Source organism: Uloborus diversus, chromosome 2 (genome assembly GCF_026930045.1).
Source record: "Uloborus diversus isolate 005 chromosome 2, Udiv.v.3.1, whole genome shotgun sequence".
Lineage (NCBI taxonomy): Eukaryota > Metazoa > Arthropoda > Arachnida > Araneae > Uloboridae > Uloborus > Uloborus diversus.
In genome coordinates this window covers 44,018,952-44,031,820 of record NC_072732.1, presented here as the reverse complement: position 1 = coordinate 44,031,820, position 12,869 = coordinate 44,018,952, and positions in this window count along the sequence as shown.

Genomic DNA, 12,869 nt, shown 5'->3' with positions numbered 1-12,869 from the left:
TTCTGTGAAATTTATCTTGATATACAGCTTAAAGGGGCTGAAATGAGTTACTGCCCATCCACAAATAAAATAAGGGCTTTTTTTGTAGAAAATGAAATTTTTTTTCCGATAAAACTATTGATTTCAAAAATGTGTAAAAAGAAATAAATCTGTCAAAAATATGAAGTTTAAAGTTAAGTGTAATGATAGTGAATTCTCTGTCAGAACGCTCTTTAATTTGAACACCCCGATATTATGAACACATTTTGATGGTCTAAGTAAATATGTGTGCAGTATCTAGCTTCCCTCTATCATGAACACCCCCAGGTTGTGAACACTTCTATTTGGTCCCCAGTGTTCAAAATAAAGAGGATCTACGAAAATGCAAATTAACTGCAGTCGAATGTTATGATAGGATGGGATGTTATCCTATCAAGTTTTGAAGTTTCATGCTAGTTGAAAAGCTCAGTTTTCAAAAACAAAGTTCATGTGAAAATTTTCAGCGTGTCTGTTTAATATGATGCATGGAACTCATTAGGTTCTATTTTTTAAAAAAATATTGTATTATCAAATCACAAAAACAATTTTTGCGTGGATCTATATATGTTTTGCAATAAAAATTGAATGTCTTCTCATTGTTTTTTTTTTGGGGGGGGGGGCATTTCTTCAAATGACAAAGATTATATAAACCCCCTCCCCTCTTGCTGCACGTCATTCATCTGAAATCACCTTTAAAAATAAAAAAATTGCAAAAAAAAGTGAAGGTCAAAGTATTTGCGATTAGATGACATTCATTTGAACAATATCGTTTTTTTTTTTACTTTTGAAAAAAAAAAAAAACTGCAGTTTTTATTAAGTTGCATTTGAAACTTTAGAAAATCACGAAAAAACCGGATCAAGTTCGCGAAGATAATGGAAACTGCAAAGTAACTGCACTATGAAAAAATGATGAAATGAAAGCATTTTGCATTCATCAAAAAATCTGCAGTATGTTTCAAATATACGCGAAAATTTCTTTCCATCTGCAGTTCTTTTGAAGTCGTTTTTTATCTGGAGGGGGGGGGGGGACGTTGCCGCAAATGGAAACGTTATAAAAGAAAAGGCGAAGCAACCGTATTTAAAAATGTATTAGATATGAATAACGATTTGATCATGGAGCATAAATCATCACTCTTCATTTTTAACTCTAAAATATTGTTTCTGTACATCTACTGTACAGTACCATTGTAGCGAAGCATTTTACTACTACTACATACTGTACGTACCATGTTGTTTCTTTTTATGTTTACCCCCCCCCCCCCCAATCGATCATTCATTTTGTGCATCTTAAAGTATTTAATGTTGAATAAAACATTTTTTTTTAATACAGAAAAAGTTCAGCTCTTTATGCAAGAAACTGTAGTGTGTAGTTGAGGTATGCTTTAAAGCAGTTTGAAGGGTGTTTATAAGTGTCTAAAAGAATTTGGTTGCTTCTAAAAAATTTTCCACAACGCGAAATTTCGACTTACGCGAGGAGTCTTGGAACGCATCCCTCGCGTAAGTCGAGACTCGACTGTAAACATATTTTACTCTACATTTGTCTTCAGTTGAAAAGTATGGGGTAACCAAGGGTTAATGATTTTCGCATCGTCATTTTTTTGAAAGTAATTATAAAATAAATACGAACAGTTTAGATGAAAATAAATACGTATTTAAAGAAATACAATCGAAAATTACGCAATTAACGAGTGTGGAATGTAGGTGGAATCGCGTCCGTTTTTCAAATTTTCATTTTTTATCTCATCAAAAATTTAAGCTAGCGGTTTGATTTTTCACCATGAGTTTAATAAAATATTTCTCATTATCCCAAATCTTTTCTTGAAAATATTCAATTAATTAACCTTTTTTGTATTAATTTTTCAACTTTGTGTAGCGGACAACGTGCCCCTGGCCCCGGTTTTATTGGTTTGCGTTACGAAAACAACTCTAACAATTTTACTAATAAATATTATCCGATATTTGCAACTAATTTATGTTATTTATGTTTAACATGAGGCGAAATAAGGTTTAAGATCAATTTTACATGTTAAGATATTAAATTGACCAATTTCTACTTTACGATAGCTATGCAAAACTATATTTTCTCAAGAGTCATCAGAACTTAGCTCTTCTTCAACTTCACTTGCTACTAGAGTATTGCTTTCTGAATTCTTTTAAGAATTTCCGTTTTTTACGGGTTTTCAAAAAGTGGGCAAACGTACCGTAAAGTGGGGCTACTTGAGCCCTTCAGGGGCTACTTGAACCCATGAAAAAAAGTGTTTAAAATCCGTCCTAGTCTTATATAACTCAAGCATACCTTTAGGCGTCGAAAAAACTAACTCTTGGAAAAAGAACTTATTATCTAATTATGTATAACGCACAAACAGCCAGGCGTCACTCGAAAAATTCTATTTGATTTGCATTTTTGAGAACATGAGACTTTTAGATCAATCAAAAATTAGCGTTGGGGCCCTGGTGATGTTTTGCGGGGCGGGCGGGGGGTGGCAGAGTTTACAGATCTGGGCCTAGCTATACCTTCCCATGACAGGACAGGTGAGTACCATGATGACAGCTTACTACCCTGTAAATTTATCCTCCTCGAGTAATTACGAAATAATGATCAAAAAAATGTATTTCAATCATGTTGACTTTGAACTTTATATATTTTATGTTTCAGACTTTGTACAGTTTGCTTTCATTATTTAGTATTTACTTATTTTATATGTAAGATTTTTTTTTAATTTTTTTTTTTTTTTGAGATTACCTAAACATTATTTTTTATTTTACGCATTGTGTGTACATATCTTTGTTATGTTCACCTCTTTAGTAACAACTTGAAAAAATGAATGGTGCCTGCGGTGCGACCGATATTCTAGTATGTGCTCTTAGGTACAAAAATGTTGGGGAGCGCTGTAATATAGAAAATTAATAGCAGGTGGTTTAATAGAATAGGTGTTTGTGTTTCACCAACAATTTCGTTGCAAGTTGTTCGTATTTGTGATTTATGATAGTTAATTGTGCAACAATTGTTATTGATCAGAAAGTGACTGTGGAATTTACAAACCTAATGCACTTCAGGTTATTTTTGTTCATTAAAAATATTTTGTAAATTTAACTGCTCTGATCAGGGGCGGATTTACAGTCTATTAGAGTGGGTGACGGTTGAAAAGCGTAAAAGCCATTCCTCCCCCCAAACCCGTCATGTAGGGGGCAAGGAGTCAATTGCACCCCCTTTTTATCCTGTCTTTTAAATACTAATCGCCCCCTAGCGCCCCCCACGAACTTATCACTCCCTTGAAGGGTCAAATGTCCCCTTTGGGGGTTATCTCCCCCCACTGTTCTAAGTCATAGCAATGTATTATCGTACCATTATAGTGTTGTCCATAGAAGAAAAAGGTTTAAAGACACTTAAAGAAACATAAAAAAATATTTAAAGTTCAAAAAAAAGGGGGGGGGGGGAGGGGCGAGCTTAAGTTCAAATTAAAAAGTGGGTAACTCTATCCATCCTCGACTACACTAACTGTCTAAACTTAATTTTAAGCAAATTTGTGGAATGTACTTGATTGAAATTAGTAGCGATCGCTAGTAATTCCTTCAACTCTATATTATTGGTATTATAAAATGACGGTCACGGAGGGAGCGATTCCGCCCCGCTCCCAGTAATTCCGCCAATGATTCAACTGATTGCTAGCAATAAATCATTGTTATCATGATTTTAAAACCCATGAAATATCAATTTCACATTTTATAATTTATTACCAACCAAGAGTATATATAAAGTTGCCTACGAATTAAAAATTTCATACGGTAAATTTCAGATGTGTCCATGTTAATTTAAAAGCCCTTCTTTTAAAAAGATTCGAGAATTCATATAAGATGCAAGATGCAGCCTAAAAAATCCCCGTGGGGCCATTTATAAGTTACGTAAGGGGCTCAAGGGGGAGGGGAGTTGAAAAAATCTCTACATACCCTTACTGGGGTTAGGGGGGGAGGGGTCAGACCGTTACGTAATATGTTTCAAATCGATATTCTATATTAGAAATTGCGTGGTCAAGTGGTTTAGCAGGGATCATATTTTATTTGCTTCAGGAGTGTAAAAACGTATAAGGATGAGCTGTTTTTAGTTGTTTTTCATAGAATGAACAGTGTAAAATATAATAAAAGAATCGCACTGTGTATGGCATGTCTTATTTCTAATTAGTATCGGATTATATACAAAAAATATTTGTCGATAAAACATTCAGTCTAGAATCCTTTTAGTAAATATTTTTTTACACAATTATTTTTATAAAAAAAAAAAAGAAGACAAATTTAATAACGATTCCAGCGATGTAAGATTTCTTATTTTATTATTTTGAAAATCGAAATGGAATTTTACGTAAGATAAGGGGGTGAGGGTGAAAAATCTTACTTACCCTTACATGGGGAGAGGGGGGGGGGGTCGAAAGTTGCCAAAATCATCCTTACGTAATTAATGAATGGCCTCTAGCGATTCAAACTGACTTACCTGGAATCCACAAAACCATAAATTAGTTTTTCGTCGACGAGAAACGTATATACTTTAATGTTTCACATATAGCTGAATTAAAAATTAGTTACAAATTAAGAAGATGCGAAATCTATTTTCTGGTCTGAATTACCCCCATTAGTGAATTTCCAAGAAAAATTATTTTGCGACATTTCTTTTTTCAAAAAAAGAGATGTTCCATTGAACGTGGTTCTTTAAAACTGAAAAATCCCCGCAGAAATTGCGGAAAACGAACCGATAGTTAGCTTATAAGATGTGCGGTGGGAAGTTCTTGCTCACCAAATGGCGGACGATTGTTGGTTGGAAAGGAATCACTTTTCTACCACAGGATGATCCATCTAGTTAAGTGAGCAGAGCGAACCGGTTCCCATGTCTATGGTCTAAAACAGTTGTTTTTTGTGCCTTTAAACTTTCACATGTAATATCATGGAAACATCTGATAGCATCAAGGTCAAGATAGTTTTATGTTTGCATTTTATTTCTTAGTAAAATAACAGTGTTTTAAGGTTAGAGCTATATAATTAACACAGTAACTAATGTAAGTTAGTAAAAGTGCACTGGTTGCCTTAAAATGGAGCTACTTGAATCCAGCTCCAAACCACATTTCATCACTAAATTATGATAAGTAAGGTTTGTAATCTTCTTTATCTTTATCTTTACTAATAATAAAGCTGGAAGTCTCTCTGTCCAGAGGATGTCTGGATGTCTGTAGGATGTCTGTGACGCGCATAGCGCCTAGACCGTTCGGCCGATTTTCATGAAATTTGACACAAAGTTTGTATGTATCATGGGAGTGTGCACCTAGAAGCGATTTTTCGAAAATTCGATTTTGTTCTTTTTCTATTCCAATTTTAAGAAAAAAAATATCATAAGGTGGACGAGTAAATTACGAAATTATCATAACGTGGAACCGTAACATGGGCACAAGCCAATTGGCGAGATACGAAATTATCATAACGTGGAACCGTAACATGGGTACAAGCCAACTGGCGAGGAAATTCATCATACATTATTTGTAAATATACAGGCGAACCAAAAGACCTTATGATTTTTCTATTACGGGCAAAGCCGTGCGGGTATCACTAGTTTAAAATAAAGAGGTTAGTTATTATTTATACTCGTTTTTTTGCAGATCTGGGGATGAAAAGGGTCCGAAAGTAAAAGAGAGTCTCTTGAAGTAGGAAATAATGCGGATTATTAAGAAGAAAAATTACCTCCCTACTTGTGTCCAGATTCAACTAATTCCGGAGAAATGTCTTAGAGAGTGGCATCATCCTATTTTGACTTAAGTCTATCAACTCTAAAAAGTAAATTAAAAGATCGTTCGCAAAACAAGCCTGGGCATCCTGTAGTATTTAGTAGCTAGGAATTTCATTTTTTTAAAATACATTCTGTTAATGTTTGACAACTCTAATAAGTTTTTACTTTGACTTTGTCTTTATGAAACTTGGTTTCGGGATAATATGGTACACATCACTTGATTTGCATTATTTCTAAGTCTCGTAGAACACGGTCTCGATGTAACACGAAACACGGTTTCGATACAACACGATACATATTAACATAATTTTTACTATGTACATGATTAATTAGTGTAAAAAATAAGTTTAAAAGTTATTTTTAAAAAAAGTCTCGTATGACACGGTTTCAATACTACACGGAACGAATTAACTGTGTAATGTGAGGAACGCCTGTATTTTTTTAAGTGATAGGCAGTTTTAGTCTTTTTCCCTTAAAATAATATAAACAAAACCAATGAAGCATTTTCAGTGCACTTGAGTAAGTCTCGTAGAGATATCACCTGCAAGATTTTTAAATGAACGAAGTCGTTCAAATGAGCGTGTTCAATGTACGGGCCAAAAATATGAACGATCATCTGATGAACGCATCGTGAAAAAGAACAACATTGGCCACCTCCACAAATCATACGGAAATACTAATTTTCCAGCACATCTGCAAGTGCTACTAACCGGATTAGAAGAAAGAAATAAAAAACAAATGTTTTCACAGGAACACGATTCATGAGTTCTAGGGCTCGACCGATGGCATTATTTGGGCGATGGGCTGATGTCGATTGTTGGCCGATTGTTCAAAGATGACCGATTGTTTTTCTCCAAATGGCCGATGGCCGATGTCAAAAAAAAAAAAAAAAAAAAAAAAAAAAAAAAAAAAAAATTGAATTTTGACATCTTAAATTCAAATTATGTTTTTCGCAATTACGAGTATGTGTATGTAGGCATGTGTGTTTGTGTGTGGGGTATGTGTGTTTGTGTGTAGGGGTATGTGTATGTGTGTGTAGGCATGTGTGTTTGTGTCTGTGTGCTGTCATAAGTGTGTGGGTAGTTGTGTGTATGAATGTGTGTGCGTGGGGGCGGGGTATGGTGTATGTGTGTAGGCATATGTGTTTGTGTGCAGGCATGAATGTGTGGATAGTTCTGTGTATGTGTGTGTGTGTATATGTAGGTGTCTGTATGTATGCGTGTGTGTATGTGTTTGTGTATGTGTGTGTAGGTGTATGTGTGTAGGGTATGTGTTTGTGTGTTAGTGTATGTGTTTGTGTGTGTGTGTATGTGTTTGTGTATGTGTGTGTAGGTGTATGTGTGTAGGTTATGTGTGTGTGTGTTTGTGTGTGTATGTGTGCGTGAGTGTGTAGGTGTGTGTATGTGCGTGTGTGTAGGACATGGATGCAACCTGGAGACGGCTTTCGCTAGAGGAGCAGCATCGTGAGGAGCCCGTCGACGGTGATGGTGCGGAGAGTGGCGGTGGTAAAATAAAATGATAGCACGCCAAAAACAGTCAAGTGAGAACAATAAGCAATCGTGATTGCTCAAAAAAAAAAAAAAAAAAAAATCAAACGGAAATAAATTGCTAAGATTGTCAGGGATTTGAAGAATCCTTCCCCCTCCCTTTCTTACTCTTGCCACCATTTTCCAGATGTTAAAAAAAGGACGTTTTTATTTTGTTAGGAGGTTTTCAAGAAACGCTCTTATAATCAAGTGTTAACGCTTTCTTATAACGAAATTTAGGAAAACTTCATTGTTTTCTTCCTTCTCGAGTTAACCTCTACAGTAGAAAAAACATTGGTTCCATGATTTTCCTCTGCCATCCCTTCAGAGAAAAACAAGGAATTGTACTGATATGCTATCAAGAAAACTCTTGTTTGATATCTAAGTAATTTTATTCTGGTAGTGATGCGAAAGACTTACATTTCTAAGAGATTTTCTTTTTGCGTACAAATATAGGTTAAAAATATACTATCCTTTTTGGGAAAACGAGGATTTTTTCCTTAAAAAAATGTTTTTGGAAAAGAAAAGTAACACGCTTTTTTTTGCACATAATCTACTTCAGAAACGTTTTCCTTAGTGTTTGCTCTGCACAACTGTTCTATAGATTCCGAACCACTATTTGCTTTAAACTCGTCCCTAGATGATAATGTTAATTTTTTTGAACTGTTCAAAATTGAACGAAAAAAAAAAGAAAAAAGAAATATGATGAGAATCTTAAGTGTCGTGGCGGAGATCTTTGATATATATATATATATATATATATATATATATATATATATATATATATATATAAAGATTGACGAATTAAAAATTCGACAGTTCTCTCAGAAGTTATTAGAGAAGAGGGACCAGACTGACCAAGAACCTCATCTCAATAACCTGCTTTCAGATATTTTATTTTAATTATTTGTTTAAATATTTATTTTGTTTGTGACTTTTTATTGTTTTTAGCGATGTTTTTATAATTCATTAAGCTATCTTTCATGTCTTTATTCAATTTATTAAAACCTTTACGGTAGAGTAAGCTAAAGAAACGATAAAAATCGTATCCTCTTAACCTCTTTCTGTTCTTTTTCGGATGAATAATAATAAACTTATGATGCACTCCCCCTTTTTTACGGTGATCAATGTTTTTTTTTCAAGTGTGTATAAAGGTTGTTGCACAAGTGGTATTTCGAAAAAAAAAGAAAAAAAAAGAAATTATGAAAGTAATAAAAACTCAGCTATTCTTCTCCTTTTAAAATGAAAAAAAAAAAAAGATTATTAGATGAAAAATAATGACATCATTAAATGCGCTTAATTAATCTTTAAAAAAAAATATTGTTAATGATGAAAAAAATCCTTGCTTATAAAAACGTTGGAAACTTAAAAAGTGATCAACGAAAACAGGACAATAACCTTAGCAATGAATAAATAAAATTAAAAACGGGGAATTAAACACATGTATATTTTGGCATTTAAGTGAGCTTGTCCTCTTTTCTTTGAAGGAAATTAATCTTCCGTAAAGGTTAACACACAGTTTATAAGCTGTCAGTAGAAAAAGGTGGAATTTTATATTTGCTCAGTGAATTTGTTAAATATCTTTAAAAGTATTTAAGGTAAAAGTTTTTGCGTTTGTTTTGCTAAAGCACAAACTGATCTCCGATTTAAGTGAATAGTGTATGGAGAAAGAATTAAAAAAAGCTGTAAAACTGACAAACATTGTTGCAAAGACGAAAGAGTGTAATAAAGCCTACGATCAAATTTGGTAGGCCTCATTAGCCGCTAACATTGTGTACAAAGAAGTACAATAATTGGTTTATATATATATAATTCAGACATCAAAGATCGATAGAAGCATTGACACTAGAAAACTGGAGCGCAAAACTATGTCTAAATGTGTAATATTACAAGAATTATTTAACATTCAGTCGGACGATTTTTTATTATTCGTGTTGCACAACCGCTCCGCGCAGATGAATCGTGTCGCACTGGTCGCAACAAGTGAGCAACATGTCGCGACCAGTATGAAGTGCCATCTATGAGTGTTTGCTACCTACGAGTGCGTCTTTGAGTGGATACGAACATTTTAAATTGTATTTTTGCTGTTTAGGCCTTATTAGCCGACAGGCCTTAACACTCGCAACTATTTTAGGTGTCAAAGGACTTCAGCGCCAAACCACCGTCACGTGAGGAACAATCAGGTTCTATACTGTGAAAACACTTTATTTTAGCAAGTCACAGTTTTCGCGAAAATGAAGATATTGGTAATTTTAGTAGCTGAAAATTTTGCAAATTCAGACAAACAGTATAAAAATTGGTTATATATTAAAGAAAAAATAATAATTTCGCGAAGCTTAAACTTCTGCGGTTACGACGGGTTCGCGAAAATTGTGAAAATTAAAGCGTCGCAAAAATAAGTGCATTTAGTTTGTCCACAGTTCCTATGGGATTGGCAAGCGTCCAGTTAGGACGAGTCTATCTGGTGAATGAGGCGGAAAAGTTAAAAATTGATGCGGGTGGTTTGCTCATTTCAATTTGACTCTGATTAATTTAGAGGCTTACGCGCATCTGAAAAAGCTGGCATCCCTAAAGACTAATAGATGCGTCTTTTTCCGCAAAAAGTAACGTTATTATTTTCTTTAAATGAATCTCCTATAAATAAATTTACTTTGTGAATGTTTCTATTTCAGGCTGAAGTACAATTTAGGAAGAATATTTTGTAATATTTAGGTAAATGCATGTGTAAACCAAATTTATATATCTTATTTATGATACGAAAAATGATTTTTGATTTTAGTCAATGCTGTACTAAGCTAACGCAAATCTCTCCATTTTTTAAAAAAAATTTAGTACGTAAAATAATAAGTTTTGATGGTTTAATCTGGGTCTTTCTCATGAAATGGTACAAATCATGTCGGAGATTTTGGAATATATATATTTTTTAACAATTACTATTTCAGCTTTATTCTAACAAAATTAAAATAAAAGGCGACATTGGAGTTCAAATCACACATTTTAATGTTTATTCCATTTGTATATTTTGTAGTTAATAGCGCTAGTTAGAAATGTATGAAAAAGAAAAAAATATTCCTTATGGAAAAAGTTGGGAAGTAAATTAAAAAATTTGCTAATTTAGAAAAAAAAACATATTTTTTCCACAACGAACAGTTCACGAAAATTGTTCCATCATACTCAAAATCATGCAAGTATTTTAGACAAAATACCTGCAAATATAAACTTTGTTTAGATTATCGAATCTATTATCGTTTTAATAACTTTTCTGTCAATCTTTCAGAAATTATGAAATATTCCTTATCCAGAACATCTTTATCGTGATAAGAATAGGCTGATGCCTTCATTGGTGGTAATTGTTATTATTATTTTTTTAATAATTACCACCAAGTTGATCATATTGCTTTTAATTGAACTCCCATTTAATTGTGTTTAATCAAATATAAATGATTTGAACATAATTTATGATGAACTTAAAAATATTTTGTCTAAGAATAAAAAGAACAGTATTAGCTGTCTCAGCTTGGAATCATTAGGACTTAACGTTAATTTAAAATCCTACTGAAATTATAAAAAAAAAAATCATTTAAATTACATTTTTCACATAAAAATAGTAATAGAAATGGGACTTGGGGAAAACACTCCCCTCTAGAAATATTAAAGACTTTTTTGAGCAATCACGATTGCTTATTGCTTTCATTTGACTGTTTTTGGCGTTCCTATGATTTTATTTTCCCTCCAGCACCCTCTGCAGCATCACCGTCGACCGGCTCCTCACGATGCTGCTCCTCTAGCAAAAGCCGTCTCGAGGTTGCGTCCATATCCTATACATACACACACACATATATATATACATACATGCACCTACACACACACAAACACATACACACATACGCATACATACAGACACCTACACATACACACACACAAACACATACACACACACATACAGATATCCCCCCCCCCCACACAAACAACTACCCATACACTCATGCCTGGACACAAACACACTTGCCTACATACACACACACACACTCGTGATTGCGAAAAACATAATTTGAATTCAAGATGTCAAAATTCAAATTACTTTTTGAAATTTTTATTCATTTATGTTCCAACACTTTCTGTGGTTCATATAATCCACTATGTTACAGCTCTATTTCATAAATAATATAAACAATCTCATTGAACCTGGTAACATTTTCAGGAAGTTTAAGTAGTATAACTTCTGTGCTCAGTTAATCACTTTGAATTCTAGTCAACAAACAAGGTGAGAGAATTTTTTTTTCGGATTGTTAGTTTGAGGTGTTGAATTTCCACTCTGTAATACACATGTATAAATGATTGAAAAAAAAAATATTTTTTGTGAAATTACAAAGTAACGGTTTTAAAATTATTATTTCATTTTATACTTGTTCTGTAACTGTAACCTTTCTTTATGATTAGGACAATTTTTAAAATGTTTATTCGTCCACTTTGTTACACAGAGTGAGCAAAAAATTAAAAATTCTTTATAAATAAGTTATGTACCAGTTACTGATACTTTATTATACACAAATAAATGAAGAATCAATAAAAATATGATTGGTTGGCGAAAATAATCAAAGTTGATAAACAAAATTCAAATGTGTCGGACATAATTTGTAATATTTTCATGAGAATGACCCTTAATTTATGTTAGAATAAAAGTGCATTTACGTTTGTCACTGTATCATACACATTTTCGTTTCAAAATGCATGTAGTTTCACTAATTGTAAGTTAAACATCACGGAATACAAGACAATTAATTCAGTTAAAAATACAACCAAAAGCAATTCTTTTGTCTGATCTATTACAAATAATACAAAACTTAGTAAACAGACGGCTCGATCCATCACAAAAATCTATTCATGTTAGTCACGAAATTGTACCGCTCTTTGTATGTGTTGCAAGAGGACATATTTATCAAATAATTTTCAAAGGAACTGAATGCATCAACCCATACTTATCACGATAAAGAGGTCCTGCATAAGGAATATTTCATAAAATTGCTAAAAGGATTGACAGAAAAGTTATTAAAACGGCTGTAGATTTGGTAAGCTAAAAAAAAAAAAAGTTTAGATTTACAGGTATTTGGTCTAAAATGCTTAATTGAATTTGAATATAATAGAACATTTCTCGTAAAATGTTCGTAATGATAGAAATTTGTTTTTTTTTTCTTTCAAATTTGCACAAACGTTTTCATTAACTTTCCAACTTTTTCTATAAGGAATGTTTTTTATTTTTTCATGCATTTCTAACTTGCGCTTTTAGCTACACAATATGCATAAAAATAGAATCAAAATGAAATGGGTGATTTGAACTCTAGTATCGCCTTTTATTTTAATTCTTTTAAAATAGAGCTGAAATGGTAAATTACAGCCTTCATTTTCGGGATGTTACTGTATTTTTTCAAAATTTTCATCAAGTCAGCTGTAGTTCCGGGTTTCTTGTTGGATGGCGTTGGAAAGTTTCTTCACATCTCCCACCAAAACCGAGAAGATCTTGTTACCATTCTGATGAGAAGTGGAGGAGTTGTCTTCAT